The following is a 25,467-nucleotide window of genomic DNA, read 5'->3' on the forward strand; positions in this document are numbered from 1 at the left end:
TCAACCCCGGCACCAGTTGTACCAGTGCCTACACCAGGTCCAGTACTTCCACCGGTCCCTGTCGTGATCCCGGTAGTCCCACGCCCAGCCCCACCCCTTCACTGAGGATTCCTATCCCAGTCATACCGACCCCTACCTCCATCCTGCCATCATGGATAGTCAGGTCCTGCCCGAATTAGCGGCTCAGATAGCGGCAGTTCTCCTCTGGCTGGGAAAAGGGGGGATGTTATCATCTGTGGTGGGCACCAAAGAAATAGGGGAGGATCCGTTAGCGGAGGCACATAAGATGGTGGCAAAGATTAGGGCTACCACAAATGGCGTGGGGTTGATTACTCCTAACGGACCCCAAGCGGCAAAACCAGAGGTCAACACCGGAAATGAGAAGATTGTAGAGCCAGCGGGTGCTGGGGGAATTGGTAAGGAAATGCCATTACCGTTGCTAGGCACGGGTACGTTACCGTCTAGAAGGGAGCATTCAGCAAGGCATGTGTCACGAGAAGTGAAGGAATTAATTTGGGCTGGTGCATATGTCAATATGTTTTCTTTGCTTGTTGATAACAGGGAAATGGAATATGCTAGGAAGCAAACAGATTGGATGTCGCCTGGTGAATGGCGGGTGTAAATGGGGAGATTCAGAGTGGAGGAAACTATGACCAATTGGATCAGGGCCTTCTCTGTATTTATGGCTATTATAGCTGAGCGTTCCCCTAACTTACAGGCTGAAATGGCGTGCTATAAGAGCAGGGTGACAATGTTGCATGATAATTATGGGGGTGCGGCTTGGAAGGATTATGACTTGATTTTTAGGAAAGCTAAAGAATTTGACTCATCACTTACCTGGGATCAGGTTGACTCGTTATCATGGTTTAATCACTTTACTGCAAGCCGACAGAGAACTTCAAGCCAAGGCTGGAACAAAGGTTACACCCCCAAATCTTCGCAGCCCTTTCGTCCAGCGCACGCTGGGGGCTCGGCCCCTGGAGCAGGGAACAGCAGGAGCGAAAAGGGGTTTGCTGGGATTTTAATAAAAGATCATGCACCAGGCCACTGGGCATGTGTACATTTAGACATGCATGCGCTATTTGTAATCACCCTTCCCACCCTGAAATATCATGCCTCAAAAGTGGTAACGCATCCTCTGGGGATAGAGGAAAAAAGAAACCAAACTGATGAGAATATACGGCTGATGTCACGTGCATGTCATGTGCAGGCTATGTCCCCTTGGATAAACAAATACCCAGAACACACAACTGCTAGGATGTTACAAGAAGGTTTTTTGTACGGTTTTAGGATCCCAGCAGAGGATTACAAAGGGACCTCTGAGTGTAGAAATCAGCTGTCAGTCAGAACCAATCCAGGGGTGGTAGCGGCCAAGATTAGTAAGGAATTGTGTTTGGGCAGAATGGCAGGTACATTTGATCACATACCTGTCCATGATTTTGTTTGCTCACCCATGGGTGTTGTTCCAAAGAAGGAGGAGGGCGAGTTCAGGCTGATTCATAATTTGTCAGCACCTAGGGGTGCATCACTGAATGACGCCATCAATGAGGAAATCTGTAGCATGAGGTATGCCTCCTCTGACCAAGCAGTGGATATGTTAAGGGCTCTGGGACCAGGGGCCTTGCTGGCAAAGTCCGATAGTGAATCAGCATTCCGGTTGCTGCCAGTCCATCCTCTAGATCATAACTTGTTAGGTTTTTCATTTCAGGTTAAATTCTATATGGATATGTGTATGCCCATGGGTTGATCTGTCTCCTGCGCCTATTTTGAGAAATTCAATTCCTTTTTGGAGTGGGTCTTTAGACGGTGACTGGGCACCAGCATGTCATGCACTATCTGGATGACTTTCTTTTTCTTTGGTCGGCGGAATCTCGGGGGTGTGCGTGGGCATTGCAGGAATTTTGCGTACTCATGGGGGCTTTCGGGGTCTCGCTGGCAGCGGGAAAGACGGTGGGTCCAGCAACAACAATAGAATTCTTTGGCATCGAATTAGACTCCGTGGAGAGTTGTTTTAGGTTACCTACAGACAAGAGCATGAAATTTAGAGCAGCATTACAACAGTGTTTAGCCAAAGAGAAAGTGACACTTCATCAACTTCATCAAACGGGGGGCAGCTGAACTTCGCATTGAGGGTCATTCCCATGGCGCAACCATTTTCCCGCTCAATCTCACAGACCATGACTGGCCTGCGGGAAAAGTACCACCACACGCGGTTGCCGACGGAGGTCCGCCAGAACATGCGCATTTGGATGGCATTTCTGGAGGGTTTCAACGGCAGGGTAGTGTGGCCCGGTCCTCCCACCATGTCTGCTGAGTTAGGTTTACGGACTGACGCTGCAGGCAGTGTGGGATTTGGCACCATACTTGGAAACAAGTGGGTGGCACACCAGTGGCCGGCATGGTGGGAGGAGAGTGGTCGGACAGCTAATATAGGTTTCCTGGAGCTATTCCCAATCTGGGTAGCATTGACAGTTTGGCCTCAGCAATTATGTAATCAATCTGTAATCTTCTGGTCAGATAACATGACAGTGGTGGAATGTATCAATCAGCAGGCGGCCCGGTGTAAGATGATACTCCGCCTACTAAAAGAGATAGTGCTGGTGTGCATAAAATTGAACGTACAGTTTAGGGCCAAACCTGTTCCAGGGGTACTAAATAATGCAGCTGATGCACTCTCTCGCTCCAAGATGCAGGTTTCAGGGAACATCTACTATCCACAGAGGCGACACCAACCCACTTCCCGGAAACACTCTGGCAGATTGATGCCCCCAGCTACAGAACCTCGTGGCAGCTAGCATAGCTCCCAGGACAAGAACAGCTAATGAAGGGGCGTTTCTGTCTTACTGCGCCTTTTTGGGGCAGGGTTGGGAGGAGGGATGGAATGATTCAGGGAACTTCATCCGATACTTGGATGTGCTGCATAGGGAGGGGCGCTCTGCGGCGACAGCAAGCCGACACGTGGCAGCTGTTTCTTTCTTTGCAAAGATCAAAAGTACCAAAGACCCCACAAATAGCTTCCTTGTGAGGAAGGCTTTGAAGGGGTGGCGGCGCCTCAAGGGGACTGGGCCTGACACTAGATAACCGATAGGTTTAGAGCGGCTGGCATCGCTTTTAAATGCTCTGGGTGGCGTTTGCAATTCGACAGTGGAAGTGCTATTGTTTAGAGCTGCCTTTGCACTGGCCTTTTATGGGGCATTCAGGATAGGGGAGCTGGTGGCTAGCAATAAGTAGGATATCCTAGGTGGACGCCAACTAGGTCACGCTCGGATATTAGGCGATGCACTGTTAATTACCATTAAGAAATCAAAAACTGATCAGCAAACCCGTGGTGAGGGGCTGGTGCTCATCGGGCAAGAGCAAACCCATGTTGCCCAGTGATGCACGTAGAGGCCTTCCTCCACCAGAGGGTAGGCGCAGTGGGGGGGATGCTTTTAATGCATGCGGATGGTACCCCACTTACCAAGTACCAATTCAAAAGGGTGTTGGCTATGACAATTGACAGAGCAGGTTTGAATCCAAAACACTTTGGGACACATTCGTTCCGAATAGGTGCTTCCACAGAGGCGACGGCAAGGGGGCTGCAGAATAGCAGTGTGAAAAGGTTTGGGAGATGGTCTTCTAATTGTTACAAGTGTTATGTGCGGCTGCACACGTTGTAAGGCTGGCAGAACAATTGGACTGATGCCTCTCTTGTTTGTTTGCTTATATTTCAGTTTCTCGAACCTGTCACGCAGAGCAGGAGCTGCCACAACTCATCTCCAGAAAGCATCTTCACCATGGCGGACACAATCAAGGGACAAGGACGCACATGTTGTATGGGTGATTGGTCACTCTTATGTAAGACGTGTTCAATCTGTTTTTCATGGCAGTTAGTTACAGACAAAGGGCGGAACAAGGAGGTTTCAGGGTGTCCTTCCATGGGAGAGGGGGTCTTTGCCTCAGTCAATTTAGGGGGTTTGTTACAGAGCTGTTGAACAGACAAACCCCGCCACCCACGGTGGTTATCTTGCACTTGGGCGGAAAAGATCTTGTAAAATTAGGGAGAAGGGTCCTGATGGAGGAGATAATCTCTGAGGTAAGTTGGTTGGCCAGGACATGCCAGGACTGCACCATAGTTTGGTCCCAAATGATACCCAGATCCAATTGGAGGGGGGAGGCGGTCAAAGCTTTGAATCACTCGGTAAAGAGGATCAAAAATAAGGTAGAGAGGATATTTAGGTCACCTCAGCTGCAAAACATAGCACATGGGTGTGTCAGGGGGAACGGTGCATCTTGAAAGACGAGGTTCACCTGACTGATATGGGGCAATGACTTATTTTTGGAGAACATCATGGCCTGGCTAGGGGGATTTATGTATGAGCATGACCTTTCAGTGTAGGAGGTTAGGGGGGCCAGATAGTCGGGCAACGACACTGGCCTGTGGCGGTAAGGTCATGATTAGTGAGCAGTTAATTTAAGGTCCTTAGGGGGCTGCGCCATTCATAAACTATGAACGGTATTAAAACTATGTTAAGGTTAGCCTTTGACACCTGTCTACATGAATTGTAATCTAATGTCAATTACGTTTTCTGCATAAATATTTGTGTAAAAATTGTTTATTTAAATTTTTTTTATTTGCTTTTATGTTTTAATAAATACGGCAGGGGGTCTCATGTCCCTTGTTAATAAAGGGGGAGGGGGTTGGATGGTAGTCCCTGACCATAAAGAAAGGTGGGGCCGCATCGGCCACCCGCATGTATGGCGGGGTACCGGCCCCCCTTCCCCCTTGTGTCCTCAGTCTTGGGGGTCGCGCACCTCTGCGTCATGATGACGTGGGAGGCGCGCCATTCTTCCGATTGACCTAGGGCACCCAGTTGACCCCAAAGTGATTTTTTCACTTCCGGGTCAAAGGGGGGGCTGGGGGTCAGGCCAGTTAAAACTGGTCTGAACACCTTAGGGGTTTAAAAGGCAGAGGGTCACGGGAAGCGGTCTCTTGTCCCCGCGCTCCTCGAGCTTGCACCTTGCCCCCCAGCCTTCTAGGAGGCTGTTATCTTTTTCCCCACCCACTATCCCCTGAAGCAGATATTCAACGGTGTGTGAAAATGTTGTTTGCATGTTGTTTGCATAATTTTGGTCTTCTTTCTCAAGCTAACTCGTTCTGGTGTGAGTTTTATCCTTGGGAATCTTTTCCCGCTTACAGGTCAGCAATTGTCATATTTATTGATATTCTTGGTCAGGCGGTAAGATCATGATTGGTGAGCAGTCAATTTAAGGTCCTTAGGGGGTGGCGCCATTCATGAATGGGGTCGCCCAGGGGGAGGGACAACGGGTCTCTCCAGGAACTCCAGGGGAGGTACATCCGGATAGATTGCTGGGTGCGGGGGAGGAGGGAGTCACGCCTTCTTTAGGCTGGTTGGCCACCCCGCACGTGCACCATGACGTCAGTAAACGGTGCAGAGTGCAACAGCCCCCCTTTTGGTAATATAATGAAGTCCAGGGAGCGTACGGGGGTAACCGGGGGGGGAAGTTCCCTCTCGGTAAAAGGACCCTCTGCGCATGCGCACTCATACGTGAGAGCGTGGCTGTTTTGATAAGGATCTGACACCGGTTAGTGACCTTGCAGTAGGCCCAAATAGGATATGCAGAAATTAATAACGTATGATTATGATTCAATGTTTTAGTTAAGATAGGAATACGCTGTATTAGAACTATGTTACGGTTAGCCTTTGATGCCTGTCTACATGAATTGTAATCTAATGTCAATTAAGTTTTCTGCATAAATAATTGTGTAAAAATTGTTTATTTCAAAAAATGTATTTGCTTTTATGTTTTACTAAATACGGCGGGGGAGTTGTATGACCCCCCGCCTTCCAAAGAAAACGTCTCATGTCCATTGTTCATAAAGGTGTGGAAACCCGGGGCAGGGGAGGGGGTTGGACGGTAATCTCTGACCATATGCATTTGAGCCTCACAGCGACCTGCTGGTGGGGAGAAAGAAAAAAATCAGCAATCTAGGAGGCATAACTGCCAAGGTTTGAGATTGCCATGTGTGACATTCTTCCCAGCTCCTAAATGGGCATCTTGGGCCGTAAAGCCACATCTTCTCCCATACATACACACAACCGTGTGCAACAGCAACTATTGTGTTTTTCGCAACAGGTCATGGTTGAGATGCCCCTGCTAACATCAAATATTCACTGTAATGTATGCCTGTCTACTGCTGCCCTTAAGTTTTTACTGACTAGGGGCGGGAAGGGACAATAGAGAGGGCAATACTGGCATAGGAGTTGGCAGTAATTATGCATCAGAGGGGGCATTAACAGGGCGATAGAGCAGGCAATAATGGCATAAGGCAGGACAATAATAGCACAGGGAATAGGTTAATAACAGGGCAATAAATAAGGAAAAAATACTACTTTAGAAAGGGTAATATTACTGCATCAGAGATAGTGTTAAAAGGGCATTGGGGAGGGGGTTAACATGGCATCAGAAAGGACAATTATAGGGCATCAGAGTTGTTAATAACAAAGCATCAGTGGAAGGAATAACAGCAAATTAGATAAAACAATAACAGGGCATCCGAGAGAATAAAAGTGGTGCTGCAGATTGGGTCATACTAGGGCATCCGAGTGGGTAGAGGAGCGAATCAGAGGGGCTATAATGTGATGAGAGGGGGCAATGACAAGGCATCAAAGAGGACAATGATAAGGCGTCAGCGAGGATAACCAGACACAACAATATAGCATCAGCGAGGGCAATAACCAGGTACCGGACACAATAACGGGGCATTATAGAGGGTAATAATAGAGGGAAATGGAGCATCAAGACCTGAAATTTTATAATACCTACTTGGGACGTGGCCCGCCTGCAGATGAGTCTTAGTTTCTGTGTGTCCGGAGGCTGCAGACGGGAGGCGCTTCTAGGCAGCAACTTACTCTCTCCTGCAAGGGCTGGCTGCGGCACTGCAGGCAGGCTGAGCTCAGGCGAGGCTGCGATTCCGGGACTATTTGCCACCTGGCCCACGGACTCCAAACACACGCTGTTGTGAAAGTTCAGTGCGGGCCACCCAGCGATACTATCCTGGTGGCTGCTTAGTGCTGAAATCCCTGGGTGAGTACTCTGAACAGCCTGCATTCGGTACTAGGTAGGCGTAAAAATAATAACACCGCTGTGGTAGCGTGGCAACAGCCCGGCGCCAACTGCCTGCAGCAGCTGCTTCGTGGCTTCAGGCCACGCCCCCAACCAGGCATGGCCACCTGACTTCTGACTTGGGTCGCAGCAGCGTCTTCCACAAAGAAAAATGCGGGGTAGGCTCCCACCCAGGGGCATCAATGCGGGGTGGGCTGACGTCCTGCCTTTTTGCGACAGTGTGCCTACACATGTTAAAGCCAACAGCCATTTACCAATGGATCAAGCACATAGAGAGAACTGTATGCTGTTCTCGGAGGGAGAGGTTATGGTTCAGTGGCGAGAGCTGCCGACTCGGGATCGGGGGACCAGTGTTCGAGCCATGTCCTCCACTCAACTTACGCAATAATTAGCAAATATTTCAAATTAATAGAAACAAATAAATGGACGCAATTACTTTAAATTAAAAAGTAACAAAAACAATTGTGTGGGCTTGCCTTGAAGTAAAAAAGACTTGGGAGCTGGGGACCAGTGTTCGAGAAATACTTCAAAACAAATAAACGGACACAATTACTTTAACAAGTAACAAAAAAATTGTGCATGCTTGCCAGCCTTGAAATTATACTGCCGGGAAACACACTCGGCAGGGGCTGAAAAATTAACATTTCAACTCTATCAAAAAGCAAGGCACATTAAAAAAAAGAGATCTACTTAAAACAACAGACCAAAAAAAAGTTGACTAATACAAGTAAAGCGGCCAATAACCATAGGCGTACACAACAGGAAAAAAGGAGGGACTTGGAACACTATTAGCCAAAAGCAAGTAGTGAATTTTGAAAGACACACTCAATAACAAATTGAAAAAGGGAGGCGGGGACTCACCTAGTAAAGCATATACTGCATGTCTCAACAAGACAGTGCATGCGCTGCCTAGGCAAGACCTTCAAAATGTGCGTGTTTATGCACTGCTTGCAAGTTTTCCAGACACATAAATAAAAGGCATTGTCATTTACAATGCTGATAGCTGAAACTCTTGCAAATGAGACCTGTTTTCATTTTTTTATTGTTTCAGCTAGGTTCGCAAAAAGAACAAGATAGATCAGTAGTTAATTATATGCCTGTACAGCGTTGTTCGGAATTCTTTCAGGACTCAGAATTCCACCAATAACAGGTAGCGTCAGATGCAAGCGTGAAGTGAACAAAAGAGAGGGTAAGATAAGGGGCCACGCGTGGGACTTACCTCCAATTCAGCAAGGATAGTATGATCATCATTGATAAACAGTAGCAAGCAGGGCAGGAAATCAGAGAAAAAAAAGAAGGGTAGAAAAAGGGAAGGGTGGGAGGGAGGGAGACCTTAGTCAATTGTGTCTTAACTCACTGTTCCGAGAGGTATTGTCAATGGGTGCCAGCAGAGAAGAGTCTGAAATATAGTTAGCAAATAAGTACGGAGGGGTTGCCAAATGTATTTGGGTCTGGAGGAGAGGGGGTGTAGTGTGGCATAGACCTAGGGCCAGATGTAGGTGGCCAAATATCGGTCGGTGACGGCCGGCTTCAATTTTCCAGAATCGGTAAATTTACTGATTCGGTAAATCTAGATGTAGTTGGCACTGAAAACAGTGCCACAGGCCCTTAAGAATTCGTTATTTACCACAAAATAATATTTTGTGGTAAATAACGAATTCCAGTGTACATGCACATCTGTGCATGTACACCTGTGCCATGTGGCACACATACATGCCCTAAGGGGATGTATGTTTGTCACATGGCACACAAGCCAGAATTAGGGGTGCTACAGGGTGTCAAAGTGACACCCTGTCCCCCTTGACAATTCGGTAATTTTACCGAATCGGTACTTACCGATTCGGTAATTGACATTGATTCCTATGGGCCTCAAGGCCCATAGGAATCGATGGCAATTACCGAATCGGTAATTATACCGATTCAGTAAAAATTCCCGATTTTTTTCCCTACATCTCATTTACCGAATCTAGAATACCGAATCGGTAAAATTTGGTATTCTAGAGTTGGTAAATGAGATTTACCTACATCGGGCCCCTAGCGGGTTAAACCACAGTATGTCATATTCTTGAGCCATGACCCCATGGTGAGGCAAAGTGTTCTTCCCCAGTGGAGGCAGTCCTAGCCAATAGTAAAATAATGGCAGAGAAATGGCAAAGGTTTTTGGAGATAGAAGAGATGTTGTCCAGAAGGGCCCTAAAGGGGGGTGGGAGTGAGTGTCAGTGAGCGCATGTGCAACAGGGTATCAAAGACTGTTGTCTAGTATGTGGGTTAACGGAACAGATCCATGTCATTTGTGCTAGATTGGCATCTTGTGTTTTGCATTTTAGGCACTGTAAGGCTCTAGAGGGGTCTATTTTGGCCACACCAGCTGGAGTAGTGTATGTTCTGTGTAAACTTTGGAAATGGAGCAATTTGTGACGATGGATGGGGGATACAAGTTTAGTTTTTAGTTTGTGTACAGCTATATGCGCCAATCTCCATTGTTGAGAGGATGGCCGCGATCCCGCTCCCAGAACTGCCCGACTCTACTATCATGACTGTGCTTAAGAGTCATGCTGGTGTAAAAAATTCTAGAGATTAGGTGTTTACCATCAGGGTCCGTGATTAAAAGTGTAAGAGGTACAAAGTCTTCAGCTTGCAGTGGGTAAGCAGGAAAGCGCAAGCAGATTATGCTGAGCAGTCTTCAGAAAATGAATTGATCCATGTGTGTGGCGTGGGAGATGTTGAAATCTGTTGTCAGGGAAACAACGTGACTGTTCAGGAATATTTCACCGAACGTATGGAGAGCATGTGTGGTAAGTATACACAGTATCAATTATTCTAGGGTTAGCGGTAGCCAAGGATTGCGAATTAGAGGTAATGCTAGTAAATATAAAAGGTTCCACCCCAGTGTCCTGCTGAGTTGCCTGAGGGCCTAGCTTGTATAGTTGTGAGAGTCTGTATGTTTCAAGGGTTACATTTGAGGACTTGTGGTAATAAGGCTGTCTGTGGGGTAGGATCCGCCAGGTCATGCTCAGGCTTAGCATATGGGAAACGGGCAGCAGGGTGATACCAATGATGGGCAAAATGCAATTGTGCAATTAGGAAGTAAGTGTAGAAATCAGAAAATGTGAATCACCATGTTCATATGGAAGTATGAGAGTATTCCAGGCCACTCAGGGCCTGCATCTGGCCCAGACCAGGCGAATCAGCAACCTGCGCATTGTTGTAAAGAAAGATGCGGTGAGTAGTAAAGGAATATTTTGGAACAGAAATAGGAAATGGGGCAGGACAACCATTTGTATAATGGTGATTTTGCCCGCACTTGACAAGGGGAGGGGAATCCAGTGCTCAATCTGCTCAGTAAATTTGTTAACGGCGAGGCCATAGTTATGATAGAGGATTTGTTCCCTGTCTCCATGTAAGATGATGCCGAGTTATTTGGTGGTGTCAGTACACCAAGCAAGTGGATATTCAAAGTGAGGGGGTCGGTAGCATCGGTGAGAGTAAATAGCTCCGATTTCCTGCAGGCCTGAGAGGGTACTGAAACGGATTATCTCACGGATAAGAGGGGCCAGAATGTCTGAAGGGTTTTTGACAAATAGGAAGATGTCGTCCATGTACATAGAGATGAGTAGAGGGCTCGTTTTGAAGTGGAGTTTCCGGTGTATGTGTTTCTTTTGTAAATGGCAGACTAAAGGGTCCATTGCGATGATAAGCAACAGTGGTGAAAGAGAGCATGCCTGTCTGGTGCTTCTCGTAATAGTGAAGGTTTCGGACAGGGTGCCATTGACTCAGATACGGCAGTTGGCACAGAGTATAGGAGAGAGACTAGGGCTGTGAATTGTGTGGGGATGCCAATCCTTCACAATGTGGTATGGAGGAAAGGCCATTCTAAGGATTCAAAAGCCTTCTCTGCATCGCAATAACAGCTGGAATTTCCAGGGAGATTCTGTTCAGTTTTGAAAAAAACATTCAGGTTAAGCGATGTGGATCTATGGGGTATGAACACAGTTTGGATGGGGAAAATGATTTGTTCCAAATTTAGTAAGGACAAGAACCTATAGGAGGTACATAGGGCTGGGTCTTAGTCGTGTTTTAAAAGAAGAGAGATCGCAGTTTCTCTCATGGAGGGGGGGACCATTATCAATGGCTTTGTCGTAGACCTCCCGAATGTAGGGTATAGGGAGACCCTTATTCGCTTTATAGAAAGCACCTGTGAGGCTCTTCAGACCGGGAGATGTCCAACCATCTAGACAGTCTATTGCTGAGGTGAGCTCCTCCGAAGGGTTCAGCCAGGAATTGGGATTGCCCTGTGCTGAGTCAAACCCTTGCTATTTCTTCAAAGTAGGCTAATTGTGTTGTGCTGTCAGGGTCAAGGCGTGTATTGTATAACGATTTATAATAAAAAATAAGCTCATGTAGGCAATCCTCATTTGCCTATTTTTGTAATGCATCCCCACTCTCAAGGGGGGCTAAGGAGGTGGGCTCACCCTCACCATAACGACGGTCCTTTGCATACTTACTAACGTATGCAGACTCCCTTTCCGCTAGATCTTGAAAGTATGTTATCAAATGTGTTCAGTTAGAAAGGTAGTAAGGGTTGGGATTTGGGAAGTTTAAATGATAAATTGGCCACCAGGAGGGTCCCCACTGGGGCTAAGTCCCTGCTTAGGGTCCGAAGAATTCTGGCATATTTTGATATGCATACCCCTTGCATATAAGCTTTTAAAGCATCCCACAGCACATTCTGGGTTTCAACAGTGCCTCTGTTTAGCTTAAAGTAGTCAATGGTTACCTTTCGCAGCTCTGAGTGGAGCACAGTCTGAAATAGAGCAGTAGACGGAAAGCACCATCTAAGTTCCCAAACACTCCCATAGGGCAACGTCAGAGTCAGCCAGACTGGGGGCGGGATCTGACAGCATGCGTGGGAGTTCCTTAATATCTCTCATTCAGGGGATAGTGTGTTTCGGAAAAGAGACAATAATCCAACTGAGTCCATATCGTGTGGGGGAGAATAGTCATCCTTTATATTGCAAACGGCTCACAGTGTGCAGGGCCTGCTGCTGGGGCAATTGCTGGTGGTGTCTAGCAGGAGGGGTCAAATGCAAGGATTCGATCTCCTCCCAATATTAGAGCGTTAGTGTCAAAGCGGCTTAAGAGAGCTGACAGGTAATAAAAGAAGAAAGGTTCATCGACATTAGGAGCGTATATGTTTAGGAGCAGGACCCTCCTTCCTAGTAGAGTGCCCATTACTAAGATATAGCGACCTTGCTTGTCAGCGATGGTAGTGTGATGATGGACGGGGAGATTTTTGTGGATTAGTATGCAGATGCTGCAGGAGTAGGAGCCATAGCTTGAAAGGTATCTATGGGTCCCCCAGGAGGCAGGGATAGTAGGTGAGGATTGGAGGGGAATGTGTGTTTCCTAAAGGAAAGCCACCATTATGATGTGGCGGGTGAATGATGATAACGCCGGCTTACCCTTACGAGGATTTTTAAGACCTCTTATATTCCAGGTGGGAAGCATGAGGTCAACGTGCTGCTTAGTACGTTCTGTCATTTAAATAGCTGTTGACGGGTGCGCAGAGTCAGTGTGTAGAATCTCGGTGTGTAATGTCTGGCCTAATGAGAGCGAGAAAAAGAGAAAAGCACTGTTCATATTAACCCATTAACCCCACCCTCCACCCACACTGAGCCAAAGGGCTTCGGCAAATCCCAAATAGAACAGTGATATAAACATAGATCCCAACATAGTGCATGGATTACCCCTAGAGTTGTGAGGAAGGCCATAGGGCCAATGCCAGTTCTGAAACATGTGTCATAAGCATAGTCAAATATGGGGAGTCTACGCAACAAGAATGTGTTTTGGGGGGGCACAGAAGCAGTGGGAAGAAAACAGAGGTGTCCAGTCATGGCCAGCATGGAGGCACTGAATTTCAACCTGGGTTAAACAGGTCAACACTGAAGGGTATGGTCATATCAGGCAAAGAACATTCCTGAGTAACGTGGGTCTGAGAACGTCCGCCAGATCCCAGCTGTTTACAAAAGGATACAACTTTGGCTGGGGTGTCGAAGAATTGTTGTTCACCATAACCTGGAGACTGGCAGGATTTAACATACTGTTCTTGAGACCATGTTTGCGAAGCAGTGCCTTGGCATCATTCAGCTTTTATCTGTCCTCTTGAACATTTTGATATTGCAGTGGTGCTCTTTTTCAGGCAAAGCAGAGCACAGTGTCCCGGACCCTGTAGTTTAGGGTCCACGCAACTATACGGCGAGGTAGGCACCTGAGGGGCCCAAGGATCTCTATGCTCTCTCAACGATGAAAGTAGATAAAAATGATTCTGGACCGAAAAGTTTGTTAAGTAAAGATTTGACAAACAGTTCAGTGGGCCCATATTCATTGTTTTCGCGATCCATGTTATTTGAATATTGTTTCTCTATGCAATGTGCCATACTGGATGCAGTGCCTTCAACTCCAAACACACACCTCTCTACTGAGGCCAGGTGATACCCATGCTGCTCCAGTGTCTCCCTAATGCGATCCAAACGAGAGACCAGGGCATCAAGGTGGGCGTCCATGGCACCAAAGCCGGCCTGCAACTCTGCCATGATTGTCGCATTGCCATCCAGTGGGTCCAGGGGCGGCATGGTATTGTGGATTTCCTCCATGTCAAACTAAGGCCCGGATCGGTCTTCGGGAGTTCAAATGTGAGTCTCCGTTGTTTAGGGTCTACACAGCCCATGGTGGGCATGTAGCACTACACAAAGACGATTGCTGAAGAAGAGATAGCTATGAATGGGTCAATCAGTGTATGCTAAGTAAGAGTGTTTGGGTGGTGGGGCATGTCCAACGGGTAACAGAGAAGCTGATGTCTGGGGGACTATTAGGGAGCAACACTTAGGGGATCTTGTGGATCCAGGGAGTTCAAGGGCAGCTCACTGTGGGTATAAAAGTAAATGGGTCAGGTATGGAGGGTCTCACCCAGGGTAGGAGCAGATCAGCAGGGAGGGCCGGTGATTGATGGCCATAAGGGCGCTACTTCAGGCAGCCCCGAGTGCCATAGGTTAGCCCCTGAGGCCCAGCTCACCTCCAATGCAGCCCAGGTGTTGGGGAGAGTGATACAAGCTTAGCAGTCATTCCAGGACTATTTAGAATCTGCTTGCATGGTAACAGGGAAGGGTGGGTGTGACAGTATAGTGAGTTCAAATGTCCAGGACTGGGACTGCTCTGTGTGGGTACCCCAGCCGGTCTGGAGGGGGGGAGGTGCAGGCCCCTGTGTGAGGTGGGGGAAAAAGGTGAGGCTGGGTAGGAGGAAGCATCAGTTCAGCAGGGGAGGGCCCAATAGCACCATGTCCTCAACCAACGGCCCTGTTGGCCTTTTCATTAGTCTCCAGCGGGCAGAAGGATGGTGCAGTGTGCAAGGTGCAGTGTGCAATTGAGGACCAAAGCAGGTTCAAAATGGTAGCCCAGGCCTCCTCTGGCCTGGTCCCCTCTGCGTCATCCACACACAGCTGATGCTCAGAGATAGAGCAGGTCGGACCCAACCAAGCCACAGTGGTAGGATGCAGGCTAGTCACTAAGCAGATTAATGGACGGCTCCCAAACGATTATTCCAGAGATAGGGGAGAGTGGGGCCCAGTGGGAATTCAGCCACCCCGGCCTTAGGTTCGCCTGCGTCCCTGTCACAGTGGGCTGTCCCTGTTCATATGCGGGCTGGGCCTCAGCCATCTCATCCAGCAGCGGCGATGTGCGGTGACCCAAGTGGGCTCCAATGGTCGGGTTCAGGCAGCTTCCACAGCTCCTAGGGGCATGGTGGGTGTTGTTCTGTGCCTCTTCATTTAATCATGTGGCATTCAGTGCTGCGCAGCCATCAGGATAAGGGCATAGGCTCCAAAGCTTTAGAGCAGAGCGAACATGTCAGTCGACGGTATAGCCTAGCTTTCAACTAACTGCACTCATGCTGTGTGCCTTTCAAAGGCAGCAATCCATTTAGATGCCCCATTGAGAAGTGAAGGTAATTGCTTCTCAAGTTTTCCTTATCCATATATTGCCAAGGTACATAGGTCAAATTCTGTGCCCCTGGACCTCTTTGCATTAGTGGGAGTTGTCACAATTTTTGTCTCTTCCTATTTGTTATTCTGCCGGGTGTCGTCCATCCATTGCAAATCTAAGCTATCATCACAGTCTTCTTTTATTTCTGGATCACTATCATTCAGTTTAACTGTTATTTTCCATTTGAGTGTTCCCGTTATTACCCCTAGATTTCCATGTTTTCCTTCTATTCTCAATCTCTCAAGTAATGCCTTTATTTTCTTTTTCTTTTTATCTTTTAAGACATCACTCAATCCTTAACTTGCCCTATTTAACCTTTGTTGGTCCCTCTGGTGGCCATACCACATATATTTTGAGATAATGCATTAGTATTATCAATGTGTGTTGTCCTGGCCGCTAATATATTCACTTTTCCCTCTGCCTTCAGTCTACTTTCTCGTTCTGTCTATTGTCAACATGCTTCTTCTTTCTCCTCTGTTTCTCGTACCTGCATTCTATAAAGCTTCTGAGTAAGGTGCCCATTCTGTGGTGGCCTCAGTCAGGGTTGTGGAATTTAATAAAATATCTACTTGTCAATGGGACAGGTAGCTTCATAAATCTACTTGTCCCTTTTGTGCTATGTAGTACGGCCATAAATTATGGCAGCAATAAGAGCTCTGATAATAGCCTCTCTGATTATGCCAGGGATAAGACTATAGTAGGGCTTGAATACAAGCAATTTCTTTATGATGTCACCTTTTGGTAGACCTATATACTATAGTTGGAGGTAGGAGTAAGCAATAGTTTCAGGGTTGGAATGCCCGTTTGAGTCTTTGCAAACCTATTAACTTGCATGTTTTAATGGTTTCCACCAGTTCTTCTCTAGTCTTTTTTCCCATACTGAGAAAGGTTGAAAATGTACTCTTGATAATTGTCAGAAATAAAACTTCTTTCAGGGCTGGAAAACAAGTGGTTAAAGGTAAAGTGAACTTCTAAATGATTAACAGATTTTTACATGAGCAAATCTACATGTGGATATTTGCTTGTGCTAAAACACAGTTCAGTTTTCTAGGAGTACGATTTCCGGGTCTACTTCTGTAAATTCTGGTGAATTCATGAAATACGTAAATCTGCACTAATGCTAAGACATATATCAAAGGTGCACTTTTGTGGGGGGCGTGGCCTGAACGCCGCACAAGATGGCGGCTTGACTGCGGAGCTCCGGACATCGGACGCCGATGCCAGCAGTTTTCCTATCTTAAACTGCACCCTTTCGAACGCCGACTTCATCTTCTTGCATCGGAGTATGAGGTGAGCAGATTGACACCACCTGCGTCCCTCTACTCCGTCTAAATGCAGACTTTTCGTGACTGACGCGGCGCGCTCTCAGGCGGCCGCCATTTCCTTTGAACTTTTGCCGCGTCTCCGTTTTCTGTCAGCGGAGGACTTGCACCGCGGTGCGGTGCTCTCCTTGTCAACGCTACTCAATGCGGCAAGAAGATATACATAATACTGATGTTCCTCATTAACTGAATCCTCATGTTAGCGTTTTTCAGCCTGTGGTTCCCCTATTTCGTCACGCTTTCTTCACGCTGAGCGCTGCTTTCAGGCTGAATTCCTCATCTGGGCGCCGCTTTTCAAAGGCATTTTCAATGGAACCTACAAGAAAGGATATCATTTGTTTTTGTTTATCCTAAACAACGTCTATCTGTTTCCACACATGATACAGACGATTTTTCTCTTCATGCTCATATTATACAGTGCTGTTCCAGTCTTTTTGAGTACACCTTTATTTTAATGATGTCTTTTGTGTGACGCATTTTACTTTCTTCTGCGCAACAAGGTTCTGACATCAATGTGTTGTGCTCTACCTTTCACAGCACTGATATTTTTTCTTGCTGAGGAATACTTTCACCACAGAGCTTCTATCTTCTGAACCTACAGGAACATTATTATTTATCTCCCATACCATATATGGGGAAATTGCGCACTCAGAAGCTCACGACTACCAAAACCAAGCCACATCTTTCCTCAGACTCTGACTCGACGACGCAGGCCATGGAGGACACCATTCCTTCTAAAGTGGAGGTCACTCGTGGGGCTATTCCTAAGACTGCCGTCACCAGTAAACTTCTGCAACCTGGCTCCACGAAGCGTCACAAGAAAGATCCACCATCTCCAGGTTCTGAGTCATCATCCGCTTCCATGGATCTTATTCTTGAAGAACTTCGAGCACTTAAACCCTTCATGGCTGAAACTACTAAAACACTGCAATTTCTTCACGATAAATGGTCCACTCTCGAATCCAGAGTCCTGATAGTGGAACAATCAACGGAGGCTCTACAATCTTCCTGCTCAAGAATTTCCTCATTGGAGAAGGATGTCTCTCTCTTAAGACGACAGACTGAGGAGTTGGAAAATAGAAATCGTCGCAATAACCTGCGCCTTTATAATCTTCCAGAGCTCACAGAAGGGTCCAATCCAACCTCCTTCTTCCAAACCTTTTTACCAAAAATTTTGGATCTTCCATCTTCTGTCACACTCAACATTCAACGTGCTCATAGACTGGGTCCGAAAGTTTCCTCCAAGCCCCGCGGAGTCATCATGCTCTTCCTACAATATACCGACTTACTTCAGGTACTTTCAGCAGCCAAAGCGAAGAAGCAGATTATGTGGGAAGGTCACCGTCTGTATCTATCTCAAGACGTAGCCAAAGTGACAGCTGACCGCAGGAAACAATTTCTCGATCTACGACCACGATTGCGAGATCTTGGCGCCAGATTCGGTCTCCTTCATCCTTGCCTCTTCAAGGTTACGTATAAAGAAAAGACAACGACTTTTGAAGACCCACGAGTCCTTGAAGAATTCCTCCGTCACCATGAAACCATCAACATGGACACTGCAAGACCAGTTTAATGATTTATGTGTCTTCCTGATTTGACTAAAATTTTTTACCCCTTTATTTCCCTACTGTACCTAGTATCGACTCCCCTTACCTTATTGTATCCATATATATTTTGTTTACTTCATTCTACTGTCGCGTAGTTCCTATACTTGGCGTCCTTATGTACTTTTAACTTATCTATTCCATTTTTTGTCTCATCACAGATCCTCTCCTTCTGTTCCCCGTCCCGGTGTAGTTTCTGCTCCCTTCAATTGATCCTAAGCTGGTTCCTCCGGTGTTCGATGACGTGAGTTTCTGTTGTTGATGTCGTCCTCTTCTGGCGTCGTCACCCCCTAGTTCTCATTTGTATTTGTTGTTATGTTTCTTCTCTTGACTTGTTCTCTCTTATCTTCCTTTATATTCCTTTCTTTATCTCTTCTTCTCTTTCTTGCTCTCACTTTCTCTCTCTATCTCTCTCATACATATGTTCTTGCAATCTTACTACTTCTTTCAACATTTCTCAACTACTTTTCTATTCCACTTTCTCTTTTCTCGTATATCATTCTCATGATATTGTACATTCCGAGTAGTCACCTGGAATGTTAAGGGGTTGAATAACCCCATTAAACGTCAACGAGTTTTAACACATTTAACCAGACTTAAGGCAGATGTAGCCCTTCTTCAAGAATCCCACCTCACAGATTTAGAGTCTACTAAACTTAAACAATGTTGGGTGGGTCACGTTTTTTATTCACCTGCTGTAGGTAAGAAAAATGGTACTGTTATACTCTGTCATAAAAAGTTAAATGTTTCAATTGTATCTCAAGAGTGCGATGATGATGGTCGTTGGGTAATTGTTAATCTTCTTATAGACAAAATACCTCTAGTTATTTTTAATGTTTATGCCCCAACTGGCGTTGATAAATTGTTCTGGCCTGCTATTTCGAACAGACTGGTTACCCTCAATGACCAATACGTTATTCTTGGCGGTGACTGCAACCAAATTTATGATCCCTTTATCGATAGAAATTCAAAAGTTAAATTTGTTCCTTCCAAAATGCATACCCAGTTTATCTCCTCTATACAGAATAATGCATTAGTTGACATTTGGAGGCTTTGTAACCCTGACCTCAGAGAATACTCTTTCTACTCCCCCACACATCACTCCCAATCACGTATTGATTACCTTTTCCTTAGCAAACCTCTGGCCCAACTTGCCATTCACTCAGATATAGGCTCCATTCTCATTTCAGACCACGCTCCCGTTTTTGTGGACATTGATCTTATTCCCTACTCCCCTCATTCAGGCCGTTGGAGATTTAATAATTCCCTACTTCTTGATTCTGATTTTTGCACCCAATTTAGGCAATTTTCCACTGAATTTTTTACACTTAACCACCTTCCTGAATCTCCTTTTGTTATGATTTGGGACTCGTTTAAAGCAGCTGCACGTGGTTTTATTATTAATTTTGTCTCCCAAAAGAAAAAACAATCAATCTCTAAGTCAACTCAACTCTTGGATAAAATTAAAAAATTGGAATATACGTACTATAACTCAAGTTCTGAAGCTTCTCTACGTGAATTAATTTCAGCCAAACTTGATTTCAATAAATTTACCACCAATGCTGCCTCTAACTCTCTCCTAAAATGCAATTCCCGCTACTACGGCGGACAAAACAAGATGGGCAGGCTCCTGGCCAATTACCTTAAGATACGTAAAGAACGTACAAAAATTGAATCCTTGCAAAACCCACATGGAGTGTCTTTCTTTAAAGATAAAGACATACTGGCTCAATTTGTTTCCTTTTACCAAAATCTCTACACTCCCGAATCTATTCCCGACCCTCAAGATCTCCTTTCATACTTTCAAAATATCCCTTCTCCAGAAGCATCCCATCTTGATTTTCAATCATTAGATTTGGACATTAGCCAATCGGAAATTTCTCATGCAATCTCTATTCTTCGTCGAGGTAAAGCCCCAGGGCCCGATGGTTTTACCATTGAATTCTATACTTACTTCTCTTCCCTTCTTCTCCCAAAATTGCATCTCCTATTCCAATCTTTTGCGGCCTCCGGATCCTCTCAAGGAACCTTCCAAGAAGCATTGATTTGTTTGATACCTAAACCAGATAAAGACCATACCCTATGTAAGAACTACCGTCCCATATCACTAGTAAACACTGATTATAAAATCTTCGCCAAAATTATAGCTCTCCGACTAGATCCCTTATTACCAGAACTTATAGGTCCTGAGCAATCCGGTTTCGTTAAGGGTCGCCTATCTTCAGATAATTCTCGTGTTTTCTTTAATATTTTGAGTAGAGCCCCATCCCTTTCTTCCCCCCTTGCTGCTATCTCCCTCGATGCTGAAAAAGCATTCGACAGAATTGGTTGGGACTTTATGTTCCAAGCTCTTCAATGGTTTGGCTTCCCCCCTAAATTCATATCTCTAATATCACTACTATACTCTAGCCCCCATGCGTCAATCTTTGTCAATGGTATGGTTTCCGACTACTTTCCTCTTCAAAGAGGGGTTCGTCAAGGATGCCCACTATCCCCTCTACTGTTTATTATAGCCTTAGAACCCTTTTTAACTAAGATTAGACTTGATGACACGATCACTGGTTTCCAATATGGCCCTCACCAGCAAGCTAAATTATCTGTATACGCTGATGACATTTTATTTTATTGCTCGGACCCTCAAACAACTCTCCCTTCCTTCCTTCGTCAAGTTTCTTCTTTCTCTACCGTCTCAGGTTATCGTCTTAACACAGATAAATGTGAAATCTTACCTTTAAATCCCTTATGCCAAAAACATCTCTTTGAATCTTCTGGCTTTTCCTGGCAGCCCATAAAGATCAAATATTTAGGTATCTGGTTTGCCCCCCGTATTCCAGACACTCTTAAATTTAATTTCGAAGCTCTTTCTACCAAAATTAATACATCAATAACGCGGTGGAACCCTCTATTCCTTTCTTGGTGGGGTCGACTAGACTCCATCAAAATGATGCTAGCTCCCTTAGTCCTCTATTCTGTTTCCATGATTCCCGTCCGTATTCCAGATCATTACTTCAAATCGATCGACTCCCTTCTATTAAAATTCTTATGGAAAGGCAAAAAATCTCGGATAGCACTTTCTTCCCTGAAAAAAGACAAATCCCTTGGTGGTGTCAAATTCCCCCACTTTAAGTCTTACCATAACGCATTTTCTTTAAAACAATCTATGAGGTGGCTTTCTTCAGATCTTCCTCGCATTCCTCCCCTATGGCTCACATTAGAATCCTCTCTTCTTCACCCTTATGATTTTCGAGAAGTCCTCTCCTTTACCTCTAAGGTATCATCCATTTGTTCCCCCATCATATCTCACTCCTGCTCTCTTCTTCGTCCATACTTAATATCCACATACCCATCTGCCTCCTCCACCCACGCTCAACCTATTTGGCACAATAAATTCCTCAAAATTCGTAATCGTTCCTTATACTGGAAATCCTGGCATTCCCATGGTCTAAACTGGATCTCACAACTTCTCTCAGATACTCAACCTCTTTCTTTCCAAGACCTTCAAGCAAAATTCTCATTACCTGCCTCATCCCGTAAACAATATTTATCGTTACTTCCATCCCTTACTCAATATCTTTCTTCACTCCCAACCTCTACCTCTATCCCTACCACACATCTTTCGATTTCTAATGCTATTGATCAATCTCTTTCTGCGTCATTTATTTATAAATCTTTACAGTCCTCTGCTGATCGTACAAAATCTAAGATTGAGTTGGCTTGGGAGGAAGATTTATCTCACACATGGTCCATTATTTTATGGGACAAAATTTGGTCTAAAATTCATAGTACATCCAGAGCTGCAAATACCACACAAACATTATTCTTTATTTATAATCGTATTCTATTCACTCCATTATTCCTGTCCTCCTTTTCCCCAGACACTCCATCTACTTGTTGGTCCTGCAATTTCCCCTCAGCTGATTTGAAACACATGTTATTTGAATGTCCTCCCATATTACGTTTCTGGCACTTAGTATGGTTTCAGCTCCAAAAAATTTTCAACATTACGGTTTCATTCTCCATTTCACATATTTTCTTAGGTTCCCTCTCTCCCACACTCGCTGATTCCCACTCCAACCAAAAATTACTTGATCTATGCATAGCCATTGCTTTCCATCATATTACATCACACTGGAAACAAGCTAATGATGTTTCTTTTACTGCATGGTGGAACGCAGTTTGCTTTAATCACCGACTTGACACTAATTTTGTTTCTCCTATCTCCTTAGCAATCAAACGTGATCTCTTATGGCTTCCCCTCACTGACTATCTATCCACAGTTGCTAAACCTCCTCCACCACTTCCGATTCGTACTGTTGAAGTTTGTAAACCTCCATGAATGCATTACCTTAATTTATTCGTTTAATATACTATCTGTTACAGCTAGTATTTTATCATATTTTTTATCCATTCTCATATTTTCAGATATCTCCTCATTCCCCTATGTTCCTCATATTCATTATTTATTTTTTCATATTTTATGCTTCAGTTTCCCCAACGTAATTCACTATTATGTAAGATTGGTCTCATTTTTTCATAACTCTTGATTGTTTCTTCATTTTCTGTCTTTGTTTCTTTATATTTCAATAAACTTCAAACTTAAAAAAAAAAAAAAGGTGCACTTTTGTGACTTTCTTTAGATTTGTCCCCTAATTAGGTCTGGATTTTACCAAGATCTTTTTATTAAAATTCTATTTCTTTCTTTAGCCATCTATTGGTTAACTTCAATGTGAATGATTGCAATCTGCTCTTCATAAGAAGCATATCAGCATTTGAGACCCAGAAATATTTTTTCCAATGTTTGTTATAATGGTGAGGGCTCAGCAGCTCCCACAACAATACAGTTTTACAAAAACCATGTCAAAATATTGACAAAACCTAAAAACTGACCACCAATGTCAACTTATTGGCTTTGTCAATGCTTGTTTATTTTTTAATGTTTCCCATAATCTTGTTGAAACTGGTTGCACTGAATGAATGAATTTTTTTGGGGGAAATGCTAGCATACATCTACATATTTTATTAAATGATGCTTCAAAGAAAGTGTACCTAAAATGTCATAGTAGTTTAGCAAAAAAAGGTTTTCCTAGTATCTAATCATACAGCATTCTGGGAGAATTCTGCATAACCTCATATTGTTAAACTTTGCAAATGTGTGTACACATTGTTTGTTACTGGAACCACTGATAGAAGTGCAGCAGAATCTTACAACATTTATTTAGAATTTCTCACCCTAATGATAAAGGCTTTGCATTAATGAACCATGAATAAAAGTTCAAACTGCATTAACACATCAACACAAATATTACCTCAACCGCAGACAATACCCATCCCTGCTCCATAATGTGGCACGGTAAGTTGACAGCCAAAGGGTTTGTGTTGCAGGGGATTTGGACTACTTGTCCCATGGAAAAAATACAATTGAAAACTTGTTGTCCTTGACTCCGAACAATATGTCCTGGGCATTTTATTTTTTATTTATTTGAAGAGTTTTATATAGCGCTGGCTAGACCCAGAGGTATCAGAGCGCTTTACATGAGAAACGGTTGTACAAAGCTACATACATTACCATAGCATAAAATAAAACAGAAAAAGTCACTTGGAGTGTAGAGGATGGTTGGGGTAGGGGGATTGAGACAGGGTGCAGTATCAAAATAACAGACAAAGACAGGCAAACAACAATGGAAAAAAGAAAATTGAGGGACCCACAAAATCAAAGTCCACATGCCCAATAGTCCAAAGTGGGTCACGGAATTTAATCGTCCAGTGCCAGACTGTCTATCTGTGCCCGAGCACATAGTGCCAATATCGGCCCACTCACCAGCCCTCCCGCAGCAACATACATGTAGCATAAATAAGCAGACAAGACAACTTTTTGTTGGGAGAAAATTGCTGCAGGTTTATTAGCATACACATATTCGAACATGGTGGGTTATCTTACAGGCGATCCAAAGGCAAGCCGCCCCTCGCGGCCTACCACCTGATGGGCCAACTTGCATCGTGGCCTTAGCCAATTGTTGCTTAGCGGTTGTGGTGAGGGGATAGCCACTCCAAATTCCGGTGAACCATCGGTCCACCCTCTTGCTCACGCCCCCCCCGACGAGGGGCGGAGCGTTCAAGCGACCCCCGGTTGTACGGGTTTCCAACCGCCCGTAGGATAGATGGGGCGCCATCGTACCCCAGGGTCCACCGCACAGACTTCCTGGGGATATTAGGCCTCAGCACCCTTTGTGCTCCTGAAGAGGGTACCCCTGAGAACCTTTCCGCCTCTGGATCGCCCTGTAACTCCGCCTGCAACATAAATAAAAAAATTAGAACATATTTTCCCCGACCCTGAAAGCGCCGGGTACGCGGTAGGGAGCGAAACGGGGACAGGGTGAGGGGACAAAGAGGCCGCCAGGTGGGCAGGGGAGGAATATATACCTCTCCCTGCCCCCCACCCCGGCCGGAAGTGACGAGCAGGACCATAACAGGGGTAATGGAACACTGGGCTGCCCCGTGTGCCATCTTGTGGCACTAAGGGGGCCGCACTCTTATGAGTGTCCCCTGTGGGGATGAGTCGGTTGGGCCGCATAGTGCCAATATTGGCCCACTCACCAGCCCTCCCGCAGAAACATAGATGTAGCATAAATAAGCAGACAAGACAAATTTTTGTTGGGAGAAAATTGCTGCAGGTTTAATAGCATACACATATGCCAACATGGTGAGTTATCTTACAGGCGATCCAAAGGCAAGCCGCCCCTCGTGGCCTACCACCTGATGGGCCAACTTGCATCGTGGCCTTAGCCAATCGTTGCTTAGCGGTTGTGGTGAGGGGATAGCCACTCCCACTTCTGGTGAACCATCGGTCCACCCTCTTGCTCACGCCCCCCCTACGAGGGGCGGAGCACTCAAGCGACCCCCGGTTGTACAGGTTTCCAACCGCCCGTAGGATAGACGGGGCGCCGTCGCACCCCAGGGTCCACCGCACAGACTTCCTGGGGATATTAGGCCTCAGCACACTTTGTGCTCCTGAAGAGGGTACCCCTGAGTACCTTTCCGCCTCTGGATTGCCCTGTAACTCCGCCACAGCCTTGGGTGTGGCGAATGTCGCAGCCAGGGCCCCCCACCAAGGCCGGCATTCCTACTTACATCCTGCTATTCCTAGGGCCTCTCCAAAACCAGCAAGAACAGGTCCATGCTTATACTGGGCAGAAGTACCACATTGTCTTCCAAACACCCCTAGCATTTGGAGTGTAGCCCCCCAAGTCTAATGACGCCCAGTCTCCTCTGCCCATGGAATTTACGCATAGCCCAGAGGAACTTTCTGCGTGCTGGCTCCATCGCCTCCCCAGCCGAGCGCCTTGACTACAGAGCCGGGAGGGATTTCCGACCACTGA

The sequence above is a fragment of the Lissotriton helveticus genome, chromosome 4_1, assembly GCF_964261635.1.
Source record: "Lissotriton helveticus chromosome 4_1, aLisHel1.1, whole genome shotgun sequence".
In the NCBI taxonomy this organism is placed as follows: domain Eukaryota; kingdom Metazoa; phylum Chordata; class Amphibia; order Caudata; family Salamandridae; genus Lissotriton; species Lissotriton helveticus.